Source organism: Balaenoptera musculus, chromosome 9 (genome assembly GCF_009873245.2).
Source record: "Balaenoptera musculus isolate JJ_BM4_2016_0621 chromosome 9, mBalMus1.pri.v3, whole genome shotgun sequence".
NCBI lineage: Eukaryota > Metazoa > Chordata > Mammalia > Artiodactyla > Balaenopteridae > Balaenoptera > Balaenoptera musculus.
The window spans coordinates 105,242,584-105,261,646 of record NC_045793.1 but is presented as its reverse complement, the minus strand read 5'-3'; the positions used below and the strand labels follow the sequence as shown (position 1 = coordinate 105,261,646).

The window sequence follows — 19,063 nt, the reverse complement described above, 5'->3', positions numbered from 1 at the left end:
TTTGGTGGCTAAGACAATATAAAACTAAATTAAAACCAACGCTCCACCTATGAAAGTGGACTACTATCTATGACAGAGAAAACAAGAGCACACAGCTGGCTAGTTCTGTAGACCTCTTTTAGGTACCTGAGACCTGGCCCGCTGGGCAGAGGGTCCCCAGGATGCCACCAGGGCCTTGGTCACAGCAGGTGCGTAGCTGTTCTGGTCTCTGACAGAAACAGTCCACCTACGGTAACAACTTCAGTGTCCATAGAAGCCGTTTGCCATCATTAGGGGAACACAGTTCAAGGATGGAAATCAGGAAATCACATCCATACCCTACCATTAGCTGATTCAGGATCTCATCTGGGCCCACAGGCCGCCCTCAGCTGCTGGGTCTCCTTGGTCTCCGTCAGCTGGACAGGTCCTCAGATTTGGTTGTCCCTGTGGTTTTGTTTTCTGGGGTCTTCTATGACCTCAACACCTTTGAGGAGTCCTGACATTTGGCGGAAGGCCCTCGGTCCTGCTGGCGCCACAGAAGTGGGTCGTGTCCTTCTCGGGATGCCCATTCTGGTGATGTCATCTGGGGACCCTTGACTGGTAAGGTGACCCCTGCTGGTCTCTCCACATCCCTGAGTTACTCCCTTGCCTTTGCTCTTCGAGCGGCTCCTGGGTCCTGGTGACAGGCCCCCTCCACGCTTCAAGCATCTCCTAGGCGGCCCTGCCTCCTCTGAGTAGAGGATGGAATTCAGGCACTAAGACCCGAGGACAGGGTTGAACATATTTTTAAAGGAGGGACGCAGAGCTTCAAGTTATCATAGGGACACAGAAGCTACAGGAGGGCAAGAAATCACCAAGCGCTGCTGATCTGCTCAAATCCATCCAGCACCCACACCCCACCCATCTCAGCTCCTGCTGTGCCCACATCCTACCTGGCTGTCCCCATGCCTGCCTGTCCAGCCCATAAAAATGCACCCTGTAGACTTTTTAAGGATGCCGGGGTGGGGGGGTGGGTTGAGGGAAGGAAGGACTGGGAGTTTGGGGTTAGCAGATGCAAACGATTGCATACAGGATGGATAAACAACAAGGTCCTACTGTAGAGCACAGGGAACTGTATTCAATATCCTATGATAAACCCTAATAGAAAAGAATATGAAAAAGAATGTATATATGGATATAGCTGAATCACTTTGCTGTACACCAGTAACGGACACAAAATTCTAAATCAACTGTACTTCAACAAAAAAAATAAAAAGAGCAAACGTGCCTTGCCTTCCTGTAGCGACGCTTGGCACAGTTAGCTCTGCAGAGAGACCGGTCCTCGCCAGACCTCCAGGCCCTGACCCCGGGATCCCCACTCCACCCTGTGTCCTTCCCGACCACCTTCCCTCCCTCTTCCTGGAACGCTCTCTGCTTCCAACCCGGCTAAAGGCTCCTCCTCCAGTCCCTGCTGGTTGGCTGGCTGGTGCCTTTCCCGCCGCTGGAATGTCCCACGTCTGCCCTGCCGGCGATTCCACGCCCCCGAGGACTGGCCAGCACTTGTCTCTCCCCCCAGTTCCTGGGCCCCCGAGGGCAGTGCCCACATGTGGAAGCCGCTCACATCACACCGGGGAGCGGGCCCGTGAGATGGACACAGGTGGCGGAGGCTTGATTTCCTTGCTGGCCCCGTGCCGGGTACAGGGCGGGCGGCAGGCAGCCTCCAGGTGTGGGGTTTGGAGGCGGGTCCTCGGGGCCCTGCCGGTCATTGTCACTCAGATGCTCCCTCCTGGGGCCATCCTCCCAGACTGGAGACCACGTGGGGGAGGTAAGGGGGGCTGTGCTGCAGGGCTGAGGAGACGGGGTACACCCGAGCCCAGGGGCCTGAGTCAGGACGCGATCACCTGACCCCGCTCTCCACACCCGGGTCCACGCGGTGATCCATCCCCACAGCACTGCACGGGGACCGGCACAGGGAACCTTCCTCACATCACATGGACCAGAAGCTCCTCCTCATCGGTTCTGCGGGCGCTGCAAGGCCACACACTGCTATCCTCCTGGAAAGAGCCGCGGAACAGCCAGAGACGCGCTAAGGCTGCCGTCGGGTCTGGAGGCCCGAGACGCAGCGTGTTCAACCACTGGGACAGGACAGGACAGGACAGGACAGGACAGGACAGGACAGGAGAGGAGAGGCGGCTCCTTCTTGCCCCTACCACAACCCCGGCCCCGGCGGGCCCTGTAGCCCGCAGCTGCCCACCTGCGTAGGGAGGGCCACCCCAGCTGGGGGACAGCTGGTCTCCAAAGCCAGCGTGTGCTGCCACGGGGGCCCCCAGGCCACTCTCACGGAGAGCACGTGGGAGGCCGCCGGTGAGGGATCAGCGCCCAGAAGTTCTGAAACTCGCGCGCCCCTGAACGTGGTGATCAGAATAGAGAGGCCTTCGCACACACACAGCGACATGCACGGGCTCTGGCAAGAAACCTGGCTTCCAGGAGAGCACTGGAAACGTGACAAAACCTACCTCACCGTGGCTCCGGGAAGCGACACCTACAGCACGGCCAACCGGAACCCACGCAAAGAGCCAGCCACGGCCAAGGGTCCCAGTGTGGCCCCAACACACACTCGTTAACAGTGGTTTCAGCAATGACGAGTGCTCTTTGCGAAGACCATGGAGAAGAGACACAGAAAACACTTGCAGGATATTCAACAAATAAAAACATTTATATAGTTATATCTGCTTTGATGTAAGCTTTTATATATAGAATGGATAAACAAGAAGGTCCTACTGTAGAGCACAGGGAACTATATTCAATATCCTGTGATAAACCCTAATGGAAAAGAATATGAAAAAAAGAAAGAGAGAGGCAGGGACTGGAATGGAGATGGCGCTGTCTCTGTCCCTGTCACTGACCGTGGTCTGCATGAAGCCAGTGGCCCTAACACCCAAGGTCCCCTCACAACAGCACTGCCGCCGCCTCGAGGGGGTGACATCCCCACCGCGGGGCGGCTGTCACCCCCTGCCCTTCCCGTGGAGCTGCTGCACGTGACACTTCCATCTGCGTCTGTGCAGGGTTTCCTGATACAAATGAACCCCAAGAATCCAGGATTCCAGAAAGAGGGCAGCAAGAAATACTGTTGCTTTGATTCACGAGCATCTCCGCTGTGGGATTACAACGAGGAAGCTATTCTGGGGTGAGGAAAAAATAAACTGCACTCGGCATTAGCACTGGGTTCTAAAATAAGTTTACCAGCAGAGGTTGCTCACTCAGAACCTTTCTGAACGGGGTCACATCTGTGTTCTCTTTTCCTAGAAATGCCGAGACTTGGCTGCACAGCAGTGAAGGGAGGGGGTGTGGGTCAACGTTAACTGAATTCTCTCTCTGAAGACACTCAAGACGCCTTCACTTGGTTTCCTCCAGTGTTTCTTCCAATTTTTCTTTAAACATTTTTTATTACTCAAATTGCTTTTCCATCATGCTTGCTAAGACAGCGAGGTGAGAGCCCAAGAAAAGAAAGATAGAAAAGCTATGGAGAGAAAGAAAAGGCCAGACTCCATGCAGGCACCGGGCCACACAGGAAGGGGTACAGCGGGGCTGCCCCGTCGGGCCAGGGCACGGGCAGGCCGGCCGGGAGCAGTGCAGAGACACAGAAAGGCCACAGCCAGCTGCGGGGACACGTGTGTGGAAGGTTCTAGTTAGCGTCCTTCGTGATCCTGGAAAGGCACGGACTCAGCTTGGACCCAGCAGGTGGCGGGGATTTCACCAAAGCATGGAACCCCTTCAACCAAGACCCAAAGGTCTGACAGATGCTTTTCAACCTTGTGATTTTGTGAAACACTTTATCTTAAACTGAAAAAAGATGACATATTTAGAGAGCACAGAATGGAAGCAAGGTCCCTCTGTGACCGTCCACAGGCTTTTCCTAAAGCACAGGTGTTCACGCTCCAGCACATGACACCTTCCGCACGGGATGAACTGTTGTCCGTCGGAAATGAGGGTGTTTAATCATGTGCATTTATGTCAGAACCGTCAGGGAGGGTAATCGGGCCAGAAGTTCATTTTCCGGTTCTTTACCTTTTCCTAAAGGCATTTCAAGTCAGAGCAACAGCAGATTCGTTTGCCAAGGGAACTCATTTTTCTTGATCCAGCAAACTAGGCAGCCCTTTCTGAGACTGCTAACAGACCTCAATGGCTGTTTGCTCTGCCCCCGCCCCTGATTCTGCAGCAGGACCTGATCACAGACGCCCACGCTGGTCAAGACACACACTTAGATTTTTGGCAAAAGTATGGGGATTCTTCCCGTGAAAGATATAGATACTATAAGTGCCCACTTTTCCAGTACTCCTGACAGCTACAGATACCAAGAGATACTCAATGCTATCATAAAGGATCCCAAGTTTAGCAAATTTATATTTAAAAAGATATGAATAGTCCAGAGAAACACTAGTGGCTGGGATTTCACAGCAGGTTCCTGACAGAATCTCCTGTTTCATTTTTAGCTAAACATGCAGCCTGAAGGTCACAGCTACCTACCTGGACTGCATCCCTTGTTCGGGTAAAACAGACGTAGGAAGACAGTTACCTTGGAGCTTTGCAATTCGCAGAGGGCTCTTAAACACCTCAGTTTCAGCAGTATTCCCAGAGAAATCTGAGGGGATGGTCTTCACCATTTAAAAATGATCTAGGACGATTCAGCATCCTTCCCCAAAGTGGGTTCCGTGGGAAGCTTGCCATGTTCAAAGTGGCTCTGTGATCATAAACATCTGATAAGCTCTAGGCTGACCTGAGGTGGCCTATGACATAGTTTTTCTTCCCTGTAGCATTCCTCGAATCCTCCAAAACCCAATATGAAATGTGAATTTCCAAGGAGGTGACAAGGGATGCAAAAGTCCCCTAACTTCCTGCATGTTTCTTCTCACGACAACTCAGGTGACCGGGATTCTAGAAAGTGCAGGGTGAGAAGCGCAGGCGCAGAGCTGTCAGCTGGGCAACGAGGCGGGAAGCAGGGAAGGCCGGCCACCGCTCAGAGGCAGAAGAACCAGGAGGGAGCCTAGCTGACCGGAAGGGACCCGGCACATGACATTCAGACTTAGGCTGATGCTCAAGGACACGGCCACGGTGGCCACGGAGCTGGGCCGCGCTCGGGCTCCTCAGAGGGTCTCTGGTTCCATCTCCAAGGCCAAGCGAACCCACCGTGGAATCAGGTGTCGGTGACACTGTGACCCCCGAGGGGGCCCCCCTCAGAGCCTGCCCACGCAGCACCGCCTGGGGCACAGGCCCTCCGTGAGGGCAGCAACCCCGGCGGAGAGGATGGGCGGCCACGGGACGTACATGCTTCGTGGGTCTCACGGGTTTGGTCTGGTTGAGTCCACACGTCTCCTCGCATGTTACGCAGGCGGTTGTTTCAGTTTATGAGATGGGGTCCTGTTCGTCCACGGCGCTGCAAAGGTGTCTCGGGGAGACGAAGGGCTTGAGGCTCAGGTCCTGGGCCTACACCTCCAGTGTCTGGATGGGACCCATCACCACTGCTCCATGAGAAGGTCATCTGTACCGCCAGCCTCCCCGACGGAGAAAGAGACCGAGGCTTCCCGAGAAGCACGGGGTGGAGCTGGGATTCTGGGGCCTCAGAGGCAGGGGAGAGGCAGGGCTCCCTGGCCGTGCCCCTCAGGGACACGGCCAAGGACTATCACAGGTCTATCTTGGTTGAATGACCTTTGCCAGAGAAACAGATGGTAACTCAGCATCCCCTCTGCAGAGAGCAGGTTCCCTGCGACCTGAAAGCAGTGTTCCGACCAGACCTTTCCTGAGCCAGAAGGTGTGAAGCGAAGAAGCAATCACCTTAGGACACGGCTTGCTAACAGGTGCACAAAATAAATGGAGATAAAAGCGCAGATGCTCACAGACACAGGCCAGAGCTAAGGCCGCCTGATGCTGAGGTGCTGGGTGTGGTCCCCAGGAAAGGAGCTTGGAGGTGCCCCCTGCCTGCCCGGGGTGCACAGCCCCCGTAAGAGCGGCTACAAGACACAGGCTGATGTTATTTTCACTCTCCACCTTCTTTCGTAAAGGCAAAATCCTCTGGATCTCTTTTAGTTGGCGAACACTAATGTAGGTCTTTTATACAAGTGGGGTGGTGTAAACTTTTGGAAAGGGGGGATACCTGCACTCTCACTTTAAAAACCAACAAAGGTGGTTTACATTCCTTCTGTAGGAAAGTTTCCAGGGAGGCCCCACGACTGATGGGCTGTGGGTGGACAAAGGGAAGAGGCAGAGAGGAAGCGTGTCCCCCCATCAGACTGGAGAGGAGGAGGGACGGGGGAGGGCAGGACTCCAGTGGGGACATCGGGGAGCCTGGGGTGGTGGCAGCTGTCCGCCCGCCACTCACGAGAACACAGGCAGCGGAGGGAAGGAAAGGCTGACAGCCTCGGGGACGCTGAGTACAGAGGGTTTACCTTCCACAAGGACGGCGGGGATGAGCTGGCACGCGCCCAGGCAAAGCCACAGTGACCGTCACTGGATGGTGGCTTCTCCTCTGTCCCCCTGGGAGGCCAGGTACCGCTCTCCAGGCTCCTGTCCTGACACGGCTCTACAACTGCCCTGAGAGTCCAAATGCAGGCGGGTCAGCCACGGTTCACCCCACGTGGTGCCCCTTAAGGGCCCCCAGCAGTGGGGTTCAGTGTCAGTGAGGCACAGGTGCTCATGAGCTCTGAGTCCCGAAGGCTTCAGAGAAGTGACCTGTGCACATCTTGCAGGCGCTAAGAAGAGGGCCCGTGAAAGCGTGCAGCCAGGCCTCCAGGTGGACGCAGCCGTCAGAAGTCACTGAGGCCCGAGGATGGATGCTGTGGACGCCTAGCCCAGGCTGGACCACGCAGGAGGCAGCACCATCTCCAGGCCGGCACAGGCTGGGGGACACGGCTGTACCAGGGCTCGGCGAGCTTCTCCCGCAAAGACCAAAGGCAGCCTGATGCTGGGGCACACGCGCTACGTCACAGGTGAAGGCTCTGGAGACCCAAGCTGGACCACTGGTAAATGCATGTGTAAACCACATGCAAGGCAGCTAACTCAGTTCCAGAAAATTAATTTTTAAAATTAAACAAAGGGAGAAGAGCTGATCAGAGCTAGGACAACATTCATGCCCTAGTAATAATGGGGTTTAAAAACGTGACTGTGTTTGAATAACAAAAGGAAAAACTTGCTGTAACAACTCATTACGCAGCTACGCGAACATCCTTATTGGCTGAAAGACAGAGCAGCCTGGCAAAACCATTCCAAAGTACATACATGCTGAGTGTTTAAAGATCGCCTTAAATTCGGAAATAAACATGTTTCCATTAACGGTGCTGCTCCTTCTTTTTTTAACCAGCCCTCCCCTCTCTCTCTCTCCGCATCTCCGCACCTTTGCTTTCTCTGCTTCCTCCAGGTGTGCATCTGTTGGGGGAGGCGGGGGGCGGGGAGGGGCTGGCTCAGGGACCAGCCTATGGGATGGCTGCCTGTGGGTGAGCGCACAGGTCGGGCCTGGCCAGCTGTGACTGTGGAAAGAGGATCAGGTCCCAGGACACAGAGGGAGGCTGCCCTCTCCGGGGTCTCTGTCCCTGGACTGTCCTTAGGCAAAATTCATTTCCTTACAATTAAAGCCAACTGGGCCTTTTATTTCTTGCAGCCAAACGCATCCTGAAAGAGCCCGTGAAGCAGAAGTCCCTGATTTGCTCTGGGGGACCCCACTAATCCTGGCCCCCCATTTGCCCTGGGGTACCCTACTAATCCTGGCCCCCCATTCGCCCTGGGGTACCCCACTAATCCTGGCTCCCCCATTTGCCCTCGGGTACCCCACTAACCCTGGCTCCCCCATTTGCCCTGGGGTACCCCACTAATCCTGGCTCCCCATTTGCCCTGGGGTACCCCACTAATCCTGGCTCCCCCATTCGCCCTGGGGTACCCCACTAATCCTGGCTCCCCATTTGCCCTGGGGTACCCCACTAATCCTGGCTCCCCATTTGCCCTGGGGTACCCCACTAATCCTGGCTCCCCATTCGCCCTGGGGTACCCCACAAATCCTGGCGGCTGGTGGTGCTGTTCCCGAGGTGTCAGAGCTGCGGGGTGTGGCCGCCCTGCTCCTTCCCCATCACTGGCTGGTGTTTCCAGAGGCCACAGAGCCCGCCCTCCTCAGCCCACCCAGTCCCGGGCACAGTGCTGCCCCCAGGCCGGCACACCGAGGAGGAGCGTCAGCCTCCCACGGGACACCAGGGCCTCTCTGAGAGGCTGTCACCTCCCACGGCTGTCACCTCGGGACTGGGAGCCAACAAGGGGCTCCTGCTTGGTGGATTAAGAGCTTCCGGACCATCCGCCCTCCATAGGATAAAGGGCTACTGAGAACCACGTGTCGAGCTCCTGCCACTTCGCATACAAAAGCATCCTTCCCCACAGCAAACGCCAGTCTGCACTGTGCCAGCCTGCACTGTGTTTGGAGAGCAGCTTCAGCCCTCGCAGGAGGCCCAGTAGTCTGGGGTCTCCTCCAAGCCCAGTGGGTGCAGCGCTGGGGCCCTGCAAGGGACAGGGAGGACCCCGGGGGCTGTGGACTCATCCAGGCCAAGTTCACGTCCTGCCTCTGTGTCTGGCCAAAGTATTGCAGCTGCTGGGCCATGGTTTCCCCCATGGAAAGTCTCCTCCTTGCCGTGTGCAGAAATGCTGTGACACTAACCACCGTGAGACAGATGCTAAAAACCCCAGGACCTTCCCAATGGGCTCAGGACCTGCACGTGACCCCTGTCAACATCAGCCGGTTCACAGGCAGCCTCTGCTTGTCCACGCTGGAAGGGAGGGAAGGGATTCCTCATGCTTTCTGGTGACCCCCTTCCAGACACACGAGTTGCCCCTCAGAGGATCTAATCCAGCCTCTGCCACTTCACAGGTTCCCTCCACGGTCCACATTCATCCTGATTCATCACTTTTGCACGTGTGTGTTTACAGAAAGTGCTTCTCTGAAAGGTCACCTGCTGTCCCCACTCCGAGGGCGACGGTGAAAGACAAGGGCTGGGGTCTGTCTCCAAGGCCGATGGGAGAGGCTGCACCCACACAGCCCGGAGGGGTGGGGCTGCCGGGGGACGCTCAGGTCCAAGGCTGCTGGGACTCGTACAGGGCCACCTGGGGCAGCCCACTCCCCACAGGGGCCTAGACGAGGCTGCGCCTGTGGCTGACGGAGAGCCCTGTGATCTCCGCCCCTTCCCCATCCTCCTCCATCCTCCTCCACATCTGGTCCCTCCTCCACTTGGGGTGGGGCGGCTCCTGTGTTGTGGGTCCTCCTTCTCAGAGGACAGCGGCCTCCAAGACAGAGCATAACAAAGCAGCTAACTCAGGAAACCTTCTGCTGCAGCAGAGGTCGGACCTGCTTTTCTGCAAAGATCACCTTGAACTTTTGACTCAAGACCCATTTTTAATCAAAGCAGCCCTTCTCTCTCCACGAGCGGCCCCGGCACCGTCTTTCCCAGTTGCACACGCACAGCATCGTTTTTTAAACCCTATTTAACATAATCCTTTCTAGACCTGGGCTGACATTCCAGCTTGTGGAGCCCCTTCTGCACATCAGCTCCTGTAAGCTATCCCTGAGTGCCCCCCACGTGCCAGGCCTGGGGGACCACAGCCTGTGGGTCCACCTGAGTCCGGGCAATGTGCCAGGTGGGCATTAAAGATCCCAGTGGATCTGACGCACACTTAGCAACGCACGAAGAAGGACTAAGGTCCTCTGGGTCCACCAAGGCACCGAGAGCCAAGGGACACTCACCACAGAAGCCACGGGCACCAAGGGGACTGTGGGATGAGGCTCAGGGAAGACGCTCCGTCCCACGGCTCAGAAATCTTTGCTGGAACCGTCATCGCTGTACACCTGACAGCTGGTCTTTTCCAAATGAGTCACAAAGGACTTAAAAATGCCTCGGTGACTTCTCCCACCAACACTCACTTTCCTGATGCTAATTTAATTTCACTCCCCTCTAGAGGTAAGAAAGTTATCACTCAGAAAGAAGTAGTTAGGTGTCTGCATTTCTGGTAAATCAGTGATGTGATGTTATTAAACTAAATCACTAGATAAATGATACGTCATCACATAAATGATGGAATGACGCTTGCCAAAGATCTGGACCCGCAGGTAAGACCCACTCGTCTGTTTGTGATAACCCAGGAAGACCGGTAGGCGCCTGCAGACACTATGTAAAATTGTCCGGCCACTGTTCCCAGACTATCATGGGCAAAGCGGGCGGTTTCTTCCGACACACCCCATACATCATTCCCGCCACGAATGAACAGTTCTGTGCTCTCGCACTTCACTGGCAAAGCCCCAGTGCAACCCAAGCTAAATGTGATCGACAGACTCTGGTTTAAAAATATTATCAAATGAACCAAATGTGGCTGTTTTAAAATTCATATAATACAATAAAAAATGTCTAAGAGAGAGACCCTCGGACCTCACACAAGGCCAGTGACCACCCACCCCTCCAGGGGGACCCATGCAGGAGGAGGTGTCACTGGGCTCGGGGCCCCAGAGACTTCCGAGGAGGGTCAGACCTGCCAGGCTATGACTGACGGGCTCGCGGGGGTCGGACATGTGAGCAGGGGCAGGGCGGGTGCCACAGGTGATAGCCAGGGCCCACATGGGGGCAGAGGCAGGACCCCAGCTCCAGGGGTGGGGGGATGCAGAGTGCGAGAGGCCTGAGAAAGTCAAGGGCAAGGTGGGCAAAGGTCAGCACAATGTCCCCCACCATTCCATTCCCCCACGCTGGGTTTAAGCTGGAGAACCAGGATGCTTGTACGAAACTCAGCTATTCCCACCCCCATGGCCGGGGCTCCCATAATATAAGAATTCAGGCTCGTGGCTCAAACAGACGCTTACTTCTCATGGTTCTGGAGGCCAGGAGTCCAGGGTCAAAGTCCCACTGGGTCAGGTTCTAGAGAGGACCCTTGTGGGCTTGTCTGCAGCCGTGTTCTTGCTGTGTCCTCACGGGTGTGGAGCAGCTTTGGTCTCTTCTGCGCTTCTTCTGAGGGCACTAATCCCACCACGGGGGCCCCACCCCATCACCTCATTTAAACCCACCCACCTCCCTAGGCCTGAACCTAAAGCCATCACAGTCGGATCAGGGCTTTAACAGAGGAATTCTCTAGGGACACAGGCATGCAGACCACACAGACTTGGTAGGTTCAGACGAGCCCAGGATGCCTCTCCCATAGCATCTGGCAAGGACATGGCCACAGGGTGGACACAAACCCAGGGCAGACTGGGCATGGCCGGCCCAGAGACATCTGCACCCTATGGATGCCTCATGCGGAGGACGCGGGAAGTCGGATGGCACCGTTACATCACATCACAGCGGCTGCAGACTCACACCTGCCCACACCTGCTCACACCTGCCCATTCCCACTCACACCTGACCACTCCTGCTCACTCCCACCCACACCTGCCCACTCCTGACCACATCTGCACACTCCCACCCACACCTGCATACTCACGCTCACACCTGCCCACTCCCGCTCACACCTGACCACTCCTGCTCACTCCCGCTCACACCTGACCACTCCTGCTCATTACCGCCCACACCTGCCCACTCCCGCCCACACCTGACAACTCCTGCTCACTCCCACACACACCTGCCCACTCCCGCTGACACCTGCCCACTCTCACTCACACCTGCACATTCCCACCCACACCTGCCTACTCTCACTCACACCTGCACACTTCCACCCACACCTGCCCACTACCACTCACACCTGACCACTACCGCTCACATCTGCTCACTGCTGCTCACACTTGCTCACCCCCGCTCACACCTGCCCACTCCTGACCACACCTGACCACTCCTGCTCACGCCTGCCCACACCTGCCCACTCCCGACCACACGTGCACACTGCCACCCACACCTGAACACTCCCACTCACACTTGCCCACTCACACTCCCACCTGCCCATGCCTGTGCACACCTACCGACTCCTGCTCACTCCCACCCACACATGCTGACTCCTAACCACACCTGCTCACTCCCACCCACGCCTGACCATTCCTGCTCACCCTCGCCCACACCTGCCCACTCCCGCTCACACCTCCCCACTCCGGCCCACACCTGACCACTCCTGGTCACTCCAGCCCACACCTACCCACTCCTGACCACACCTGCAAACTCCCACCCACAGCTGCCCACTCTCACTCACACCTGTCCTCTCCCGTTCACACCTAAGCAATCCTGCTCTCACACACAACTGACCACCATTGCTCACTCCCAGCCACACCTGCTCACTCCTAACCACACCTGCACACTGGTACACACACTTACCCACTCCTGCTCACACGTGCCCACTCCCGCTCACACATAACCACTCCTGCTCACTCCCCCCCACACCTACTCACTACTGACCACACCTGCCCACTCCCACCCACACCTGCCCACTCCCACTCCCACCTGCTCACTCCCGAGCACACCTGCCCACTCCCTCCCACACCTGTGCACTCCTGACCACACCTGCACACTCCCACCCACACCTGCGCACTCCCTCTCACACCTCCACACTCCCGCTCACACCTACACACTCCCAACCACACCTGCACACTCCGCCTCACACCTGCCCACTGCCACTCACACATGACCACTTCTGCCCACACTATCCACTCCTAACCACACCTACACACTCCCACCCACACCTGCCCACTTCTGCCCCCGCCTGCCCACGTCTGCTCACTTCCACCCACACCTGCTCACTCCTGACGACACCTGCATACTCCCACGCACACTTGCCCACTCCCGCTCACACCCGCTCACTCCCACCCACACCTGCACAATCCCGCTCACACCTGCCCACTGCTACACACACCTGCTCCCTCCTAACCACACCTACCCACTCCTGCCCACTCCCTCCCACACCTGCCAACTCCCAAACACACCTGCACACTCCCACCCACACCTGCACACTCCCACCTACACTTGCCCACTCCCGCTCACTCCCACCCACACCTGACCACTCCTGCACACTCCCACCCACACCTGCCCACTGCCGACCACACCTGCACACTGCCACCCACACCTGAACACTCCCACCCATGCTTGCCCACTCCCGCTCACACATGCCCACACCTACCCACTCCTGCTCACTCTCACCCACATGTGCTCACTCCTAACCACACCTGCACACTCCCACACACACTTGCCCACTCCCACCTGCTCACTCCCACTCACACCTGCGCACTCCCACCCACACCTGCCCACTACCGCTGACACCTGCACACTCCCACACACCTGCACACTCCCAACACCTGCCCACTCCCGCACACACCTGCCCACTACCAACCACAACTGCACAATCCCACCCCCACCTGCACAATCCCACCCACACTACCCCACTCTCGCTCACACCCGCTCACTCTCACCCACACCTGACTACTCCTGCTTTCTCCTGCCCACACTTACCCACTCCCGAACACAACTGCACACTCCCACACACACCTGCACACTGCCACCCACCCTTGCCCACTCCCGCTTACATCTGCCCACTACTTTGCACACCTACCCACTCCTTCTCACTCTCACCCATATGTGCTCACTCCTGACAACACCTGCACACTCCCACACACACTTGCCCACTCCCGCTCACACCTGCTCACTCCCACCCACACCTGCACACTCCCGCTCACACCAGCCCACTCGCACCCACACCTGCCCATTACTGACCACACCTGCTCTCTCCCACTCACACCTGCCCACTACCGCTCACACTTGCTCACTCCCGCCCACACCTGACCACTCCTGCTCACGCCCGCCCACACCTGACCACTCCTGCTCACGCCCGCCCACACCCGCCCACTCCCGACCACACCTGCACACTGCCACTCACACCTGAACACTCCCACACTTGCCCACTCCCACACACACCTGCCCACTCCCACACACCTGCCCACTCATGTTCACACCTGCCTACTCCCACCCACACCTGAACACTCCTGCTCACTCCTGCCCACACCTACCCACTACCGACCACACTGCACACTCCCACCCACACCTGCACACTCCCACCCACACTTGCCCACTCCCGCACACACACGCTCACTCCTGCCCACACCTGCCCACTCCCAAACACCACTGCACACTTCCACCCACACTTGCCCACTCCTGCTCACACCTGTGCACACTTACCCACTCCTGCTCACACCTCACTCCCGCCCACACCTGCACACTCCCACACACACTTGCTCACTCCCACTCCCACCCGCTCACTCCCACCCAAATCTGCACAATCCCGCTCACACCTGCCCACTCCCGCGCACACCTGCCCACTCCCGGCCACACCTGCCCACTCCGACTCACACCTGCCCACTGCCGCACACACCTGCTCCCTCCTGATCACACATACCCACTCCTGCCCACTCCCTCCCACACCTGCCCACTGCCACACACACCTGCTCCCTCCTGATCACACCTACCCACTCCTGCCCACTCCCTCCCACACCTGCACACTCCCACCCACACTTGCCCACTCCTGCTCACACCTGCCCACTCCCACTCCCACCTGCCTACTCCCTCCCACACCTGCACACTCCCACCCACACCTGCACACTCCCACCCACACCTGCACATTCCAGCTCACACCTGCTCACTGCCGCTCAGACATGACCAGTCCTGCCCACTCCCGCCCACATCTGATCACTCCTGCTCACTTCCACCCAAACCTACCCACTCCTGACCCCACCTGCACACTCCCACCCACACTTGCCCACTCCCGCTCACACCTGCCCACTCTCACTCACACCTGCTCACTCCCACCCACACCTGTGTGTTCCCATTCACACCTGCCCACTCCCGCTCACAGCTGCCCACTCCCAACCACACCTGCCCACTCCCACCCACACCTGAACACTCCTGCTCACTCCCGCCCACATGTGCCCACTCCTGACCACACCTGCCCACTCCCACACACACCTGCCCACTACCGCTCACACCTGCTCACTCCCGCTCACACCTGCTCACTCCCACCCACACCTGACCACTCCTACTCACGCCCACCCACACCTGCCCACTCCCGACCACACCTGCACACTGCCACTCACACCTGAACACTCCCACACTTGCCCACTCCCACTCACACCTGCCCATGCCTGGGCACATCTACCCACTCCTGCTTACTCCCACACCTGCCCACTGCCGCTCACACCTGCTCACTCCTGACCACACCTGCCCACTCCCACCCACACCTGCCCACTCTTACTCGCACCTGCCCACTCCCACTCACACCTGAGCACTCCTGCTCACTCCCACCCACAACTGACCACTCCTAACTCCCACCCACACACACGCACTCCTGCTCACACCTGCACACTCCCACCCCCACCTGCACACTCTGGCTCATACCTGCCCACTACCACTCACACATAACCACTACTGCTCACTCCCACACACACCTGACCACTCCTATTCACTCCCACCCACTGTTGACCACACCTGCACACTCCCACCCACACCTGTGCACTCCCTCTCACACCTGCACACTTCCACTCACACCTGCACACTCCCACCAACACCTGCACACTCCGGCTCACACCCGCCTACTGCCACTCACGCATGACCACTCCTGCTCACTCCTGCATACACCTGACCACTTCTGCTCAATCCTACTCACATCTACCCACTCCTGACCACACCTGAACACTCCCACCCCCACCTGCCCACTCCTGCTCAAATCTAAACACTCCTGCTCACTCCCACCCACACCTGCTCACTTCTAACCACACCTGCACACTCCCACCCACACTTGCCCACTCCCACTCACACCTGCTCACTCCCACCCACACCTGTGCACTCCCGCCCATACCTGCCCACTACCGCTCACACCTGCACACTCCCAACACCTGCCTACTCCCCACAACCTGTCCACTACCAAACACAACTGCACAATCCCACCCCCACCTGAACACTCCCACCCTCACTAGCCCACTCTCGCTCACACCCACTCACTCCCGCCCTCACCTGATCACTCCCGAACACAACTGCACACTCCCACACAGACCTGCACACTGCCACCCACACTTGCCCACTCCCGCTTACATCTGCCCAGTCCTGTGCACACCTACCCACTCCTGCTCACTCTCACCCACACGTGCTCACTCCTGACAACACCTGCACACTCCCACACATACCTGCACACTCCTGCTCACACCTACAAACTCCTATCCACACCTGCACACTCACACCCACAGTTGCCCACTCCCACTCACTCCCGCCCACACCTGACCACTCCTGCTCTCTCCCGCTCACACCTGCCCACTCCCGGACACAACTGCACACTCCCACCCACACCTGCATACTGCCAGCCACACTTGCCCACTCCTGCTCACACCTGCTCACTCCTGCACACACCTACCCACTCCTGCTCACTCTCACCCACACGTGCTCACTCCTGACCACACCTGCACACTCCCACGCACTTGCCCACTCCCGCTCACACCTCCACTCCCACCCACACCTGCGCACTCCTGCTCACAGCTGCCCCCTCCCGCTCACACCTGCCCACTCCCAAACACACCTGCACACTCACCCACACTTGCTCACTCATCCTAACCACTCCCACCCACACCTGCACACTCCTGCTCACTCCCACCCACACCTGCTCACTCCTGACCACACCTGAACACTCCCATACACACTTGCCCACTCCCGCTCACACTTCACTTCCACCCACACCTGCACACTGCTGCTCACAACTGCACACTCCCGCTCACACCTGCACACTCCCGCTCACACCTGCACACTCCCACCCACACCCGCACACACCCACACAGACCTGCGCACTCCCGCTCACACCTGCACACTCCCACGCACACTTGCCCACTCTTGCTCACACCTGCACACTTCCACCGACACCTGCCCACTACCGCTCACACCTGCCAACTCCCGTTCACACCTGCTCACTCCTGCTCACACCTGACCACAACTGCCCACTCCCACCCACATGTGCCCACTCCCGCCCAAACCTGACCACTCCTGCTCACTCCCGCTCACACCTGCCCACTCCCGCCCACACCTGCCCACTCCTGCTCACTCCCGCCCACACCTGCCCACTATCGACCACAACTGCACACTCCCGCTCACATCTGCACAATCCCACCCACACTTGCCCACTCCCGCTCACACCCGCCCACTCTCGCCCACACCTGACCACTCTTGCTCACGCCCACCCACACCTGCCCACTCCCGACCACACCTGCACACTGCCAGCCACACCTATACACTCCCACCCACGCCCACTCCTGCTCACACCTGCTCACTCTTGCCCACACCTGACCACTCCTCACTGTCGCCCACACCTGCCCACTTCTGCTCACTCCCGCCCACACCTGACCACTCCCACCCACAGCTGACCACTCCTGCTCACTCCCACTCACACCTGCCCACTCCCGCTCACACCTGACCACTCCTGCTCACTCCTGCTCACTCCCGCCCACTCCCGCTCACACCTGCCCACTCCCACTCACACCTGCTCACTCCCGCCCACACCTGACCACTCCTGCTCACTGTCGCCCACACCTGCCCACTTCTGCTCACTCCCGCCCACACGACCACTCCCACCCACACCTGCCCACGCCCACTCACAGCTGACCACTCCTGCTCACTCCTGCTCACACCTGCCCACTCCCGCTCACACCTGCCCACCCCTGACCACACCTGCCCACTGAGCAGCTGTCAACTGGTCACAGAGAAAGAAAGCCAGAGCACAGTGGAGGAGGCCTTGACTCATCTGAGGGGTATCTAGACCACTTTGGGCAACAAGGGTTCTTCCTTTCGAGTGGCTGCTTGAATCTTTCACTCCTTCCACCACCCTGACTAGTGAATACAGAGGCTTCTGAAGCCCCCCTGTGCCCAGCTCCTTCCAGACGGCTTACACTTTCCTCTTTCCCACTTGACCTCGTCCTTCCAGTGAATGAGGCGGCGTTAGGTGGGCCCCATGTGTCCAGCACACTGTGTCCATTTTTATTCCATCAGAGCTCCTGACTGGACGCTGACCTCACTGCTTCCTCTGACTTTGCAGGAAGAGAAGGAAGAGCACGTTTCTCTTGCCCTCAGGTAAGTGGCAAAGGAGGGGCCCCCGCTCCCATCATGGTCACTGAGACTGGGCGGGCAGCTTGAGGCTGCCAGGCATCGCTACTAGCAGCACCAACAAAACACGCATTCAGGAGCTCAGAACCCAGTGCGGTCAAGAAACATCCCTTTGAGCCAGTTAGCAAACAACGAAGAACACCAAGTTTCTACACGTAGGGCTAAGTGTGGAACATCCTTCCTGGTCGCCGGTCCCAGAGGGCGGAGGAATCTTGGTGACAGAAACTCAGGCACCAATGCAACGTTCTTGTGGGGGAACTAACTCTGATCCCAAGTAAAACAGCAGGCAAAATCCCTGGGTTTCCTGATTCTGCTTACAGAGTTGTACAGTCCACGGGGTGGAGGCCGGTTTTCTTGCCAGCCGCTGCGAGAGCCAGATAATATTTTCATGGTCTTATTTTAGGACGGGTAATGTTGTAAACAACCTCAGCGTCCAACCCACAGACAGCTTGTCTAGACCCTTATTTGAAGCAGAAGGTCACCAGGCAGGCAGACATCCCAGACGGACTTCAGGCATGTGATGAGGGCTGTAGCCTGGCCAGCGCTGGCCGCGGAAAGGGACCCTGACCTCACCTCTGAGTGCTGATACAGGGACGGCGCAGCCCGCTTGCGAGGCATGAGGTCAGAAGGCAGCAGCTCTCAGGAGCGGGCGAGCGTCAGGAGAAACGTCTCCCTCACAAGAGTGCAGACCCCGCATGGTGCAGGGGATGGATATGCAGAGAAAGAGGATGTGCGACCTATCATGCTTGAGGACAACAAGGGTGGAAAAGTGCAGAGGAGAGTGGCTCCACCAGAAAAGGCAAAGAGGCTTCTGAAATACACTCACTGAAAAGAAAGAACATCAAGGGCCCAGGAAGACCTAGTTTAGTGGCTAAGATCAGAGGTCCCAGATCCTGGTGTCAGGTGCTGCCCAGCTCCACCACCCACAGCGGTCCCCACCAGCTCCACCACCCACACCGGGACCCCCACCAGCTCCACCACCCACACCGGGACCC

At 57.9% G+C, this 19,063-nt stretch overlaps 1 protein-coding gene and 2 long non-coding RNA genes across 7 annotated transcripts in view; all 3 read right to left on the bottom strand.

Moving 5' to 3' along the window:
* Window positions 1-19,063, bottom strand: part of GRB10 (growth factor receptor bound protein 10) — a 211,862-nt gene that overhangs the window by 63,141 nt on the left and 129,658 nt on the right. The window lies entirely within an intron of this gene.
* Window positions 11,214-12,798, bottom strand: LOC118901007. The gene is made up of 3 exons (XR_005021268.1): window positions 12,657-12,798; window positions 12,450-12,576; window positions 11,214-11,793 (listed from the first exon to the last, which is right to left on the bottom strand). It is a non-coding gene; the product is annotated as an uncharacterized LOC118901007 (long non-coding RNA).
* Window positions 12,985-17,057, bottom strand: LOC118901008. The gene is made up of 3 exons (XR_005021269.1): window positions 16,664-17,057; window positions 13,203-13,227; window positions 12,985-13,008 (listed from the first exon to the last, which is right to left on the bottom strand). It is a non-coding gene; the product is annotated as an uncharacterized LOC118901008 (long non-coding RNA).